Below are 4,368 nucleotides of genomic sequence, written 5' to 3'. Positions count from 1 at the left end.
GGAAGAGAGAGATAGACACATCAATGATGAGAGAGAAACATTGATTCGGCTGCCTCCCACATGCCTCTCGCACGCCTCCCACCCAGGGACCAAGCCCACATCCCAGGCATGTGCCCGGATGGAATCAAACAGTGACCTCCTGGTTCATAGGTCAATGATCAACCACTGAGCCCCTCTGGCTGGACTGATTTCTGATTCTTTACTATAGTTTTATAGAGATTATTGTGCAGTGAGTTTGATTTAGAAATCTTGGGTAATGTAGAAATGGGATAAAAATCCTTTTGGAATTAATATCATTTTAATACCTTTAAACAGATTAGGATTCTTGCTCAGGAAATTTCCCATTGCATTATCATTCATCAAAATAGAGAATTTCCATTTCAAGTAGCTGGTAGTGCATATGTAGAAAGGAAGTGTAAACCTGGAAAGTCGGGTCTTTAGTGCTTAACTGTGAGGAAAAGCCCAGTATTATATTCAGGATATGGTATCCATGGCAACTTGCCCAGCAGCTTTCTAACTTTGCAACCCATCAAAAGATGATTTCTTTAGTTTTTCTTCAATATTATTTTTCTGTTTTTTTTCATAGTCATAATCACATGGTATTATTTATCACTACACAACAAAAATGTTGAATGATCATATTAGATTATCAGTATTTTTATCAGAGGTAAATACATAAATCTTCATAATCCTGACTCCTTAATTAACGATCTTGAGTGTTATGATGAGGCAAGCCTGGGCTAAAGCTCACTTATGTACTATCTAAAGAAAAAAAGCTTATTAAACAGATAGAAATGGAGGTGTATTTTTTAAATTGTGATAATATATATAAATAATTGTTAGGCTCCTTGAAGCAAAGTCTGCTCAGGGAATGAGAGGTTGTAATTGATTGATTTACCTGGTTAACTTTCAGTTTTAAGCAGAAAACCTTTATATTTCAACCTGTGTTCCAATTTCCTCTCAAAGGTGCTATTTTAGTTTCCTGCTTTAGCAATACAGTGTACTAAAGATAACTGTCTCTTTCTTCGATGCCAGAGGATCCGACAGTCCCTGAGGCACTGAGGCTCATGACACTGGATTTCAGTGATCTTTGTTTGGAATCAGGTATGTAGCTACAGAGAGTGGAGAATGTAAAAGAGAGAGTTTAGTGTGTGCTGATGTCAAAACACACTATAAAGTTTCTTTCATTTTGAAAATAAATCCCTGGTATCAGCTTTTTTTACCTGAGGCTGAAAGTTGTTTATCTGAGACAGCATAGTACTCTAGGCTCTAGAGTTAGCTTATTTTGGTTCTAACTTATCTGGGCTCTAACTCATCACTAAATTGTATAATTTTGAACCAGGTATTTAATCTCCCTAAATTTCAGTTTCCTCATCAGTAAAATGGGGATAATCATTGAACCTATTTTAAAAGTAATTGTGAAGAATGAATGTGATGACCCATGTAAACTGCTTAGAACACTGTTTGCCTAGTATACAGAAAGCGTTCAATAAACATTAGATATGGTAGTTTCTCTGAAAGATGGAGTGCCAAGGTGAAATCTGCTTCATTGAAAAACTCTTATGTCTTATAATCCATTCTGAACTCTGTGGAAAGTGAGTCCTTTACCAGGCAAAATGTTTTAACATAGATGAAATAATTGTTTGCACTTGAAAGTAATAAAAATACATGTCTTTAGAAATATTGTGTATTTCAGAGTTTCCACTACTTCAGTCCAGCCCTGTCTCCAGTGACTCACAATAGTACGGTTATGTTGGGCATTGATTTAGCAGTCTGTGTGTGCTTTCATTGTGTGCCAACACTGAAAACAATTCAGAAAGAAAAAAATGTATTTTTTTTATTCCCTTTGTATTTCCAATTTTCAACAGTTAGAAGATGCTCTCAGTTTATGGGGGATTATATTTATTTATTTATTTATTTATTTATTTATTTATTTATTTTCTTCTTAAATAGCAGCAGTTGATTTTTGATTTTGCATTTGCCTTTCTATCACCTGAGACACGTGCTCATTTTCTTAGAAATATATTTTCCACTGATGAATTTCAGAGGGAAGGTGGGGGTAGGGGGGAGAGATTAACTGGGGAACTTATATGCATATGTGCATAACCATGGACACAGACAATAGTGTGGCAAAGGCTTGGGAGGGGCGGGGTGGGAGGACGGAGTCAATGGGGGGAAAAAACAAAGTGGAGATCTATAATACTTTTAACAATGAAGATTTTTTTTTAAAAAAAAGGAATGGATTTCCCATACATGTAATGACATGGATGATGCTCAAAAATGTTACACTGAGTGAAAGAAGCAGAGACAGTAAAGAATACATGTTATATGGTTTTATTTAATTGAAACTCTATAAAAGACAAATCTAACCTGTGGTCACAGAAAGCAGATCAGTGTTTGCCTGGGGCTGGTGGGATTGACTGATGGGGCTACTAGGGAACTTTTCATTCTGATGGAAACTTTCTATATTTTATTATAGTCGGTGGTTACATGAGTGTACAAATTTATCAAAATTCATCAAAATGTACATTTAAAGTGGGTGTATTTTATTGTATGTAAGCTGTACCTCAGTAAAGTTAATTTAAAACAAAAACATATATTTTCTACAGGTCTGAATTATTTAAAGAAAATTATTCTACATATACACTAATATGATCATTTTTGCCCTTGCACAATTATGCTGGGAAGTTGATCTACCAGACACTGTGGAAAAAGTAATTAGACTTTATTTTAGAGTGTGGAATTCAAAGGCTTAACAGAAAATTCTACCTTTGAAACACTAGTATTTAAGGAGATTTGTGTCTAATTCTGTTCTAATCCACCCTTAGGTGAAGTTTCTATGTAATCATACTTACTCATTTACCCTCTCTCTTTCACACTAAACTGCTAATCCAGTCCCTCACCTCCACCTCTGCCTCCCATTTTAAACATATATTTTGATGAATTTTGACAAATACACCCATTTTAAACATGTATTTTGATAAATTTTGACAAATTGGTACACTCATGTAACCACCTATAGCTTCCCTTACTCATTCTCCCATAACTCAGATCTTTGCCTAATTTTTTGAGGGCTTGGAAAATGTACTTTATTCTGGATGTGTACCTTTGTTCTTTTGTTTCTGCTAGCTGCTGAGGTCTGTTTACCATTGTGTATGCATGGGTGGGTTACAATGTGTGTCTCCCATTGAAAAATGGGGGTATAAAACAGGCTACCTATACTCTGTAAATGGTCCTTAAACACAAGTATAAGAACATCCTCAACCTCTGTTGCCTTCCTTCTCAGTGGTACCTTAAATTTTCTGGCAGGATTCCACATAAGGAGAGGTCCTGACTATGAGAGGGGTTACAGAGGCTTAGGTTTTCCCACTCTTGTGTTTCTTTTTTTTTTTTGTCTGTTTTGAGAGTAGTGGCCCCTGGTAAGTCACCCTTTAACTCCCCTTTTTCCAACCCATTTCCCTCTTCTTCTAGGCTGGGCCAAAATCACCCCAGCAACATCTAAAGAGAAAGGGGGTGGTGTGGAGGAAGTGGGGGACACAACCAGTCATTGGTTTGGGGAACATATACAAGCTAATGAAATGTTGGCTCAACTATTGTTCTTGGATGTATGGATGAATGTGAGTCTTTTATTGTACAGAAAATGGGCACATTAGCAGTATCAAGCAATAGCATATTGATAAGATACCTTTTTATTAAGAAGCAAAAATTCTACCAAACCTATAACATGCTTTAAACATTTCAGAGCACCAGGTATATTTGACTATCCTGAAATCTCCCCCAGGGTGTGTTAAAACTGAGCAGAATACAGATTCCTCCAACAGGCAGGCTTACCTTTCAGTAACCTGCCATAAATTCTGATCACCCTGTGGAATCACAGAAAATTCTTTCTTCCAACAAAGACCTTTCCCATAATCATTTGACTGAGAAGATGAAGATCTGGATTCTAATCTCATTTCTGCCATTTGCCTATGCAGTGGTTCTCAACCTGTTGGTCGCGACCCCTTTGGGGGTCGAATGACCCTTTCACAGGGGTCCCTTAAGACCATCCTGCATATCAGATATTTACATTACGATTCATAACAGTAGCAACATTACAGCTATGAAGTAGCAATGAAAATAATTTTATGGTTGGGTCACTACATGAGGAACTGTATTTAAAGGGCCAGAAGGTTGAGAACCACTGCATAGAGTGACCTGAGACACCTTGCTTAGTATCTGTGTCAGCTTCTCAATAAAAAAAGTAAAACTCTCTCTGCTTGCTCCTTCCACATATATTCACATAAGTAGGGAATATGGGGAAAAGTATGTAATTCACTTTGCATGGAACATTTTAAACTTTTATGAGGATAACACTTAGCAAATCTGAGA

This window comes from Myotis brandtii, unplaced genomic scaffold, assembly GCF_000412655.1.
Source record: "Myotis brandtii unplaced genomic scaffold, ASM41265v1 scaffold199, whole genome shotgun sequence".
Classification (NCBI taxonomy): domain Eukaryota; kingdom Metazoa; phylum Chordata; class Mammalia; order Chiroptera; family Vespertilionidae; genus Myotis; species Myotis brandtii.
The sequence above is the reverse complement of the archived record's forward strand: the minus strand, read 5'-3'. Positions refer to the sequence as shown.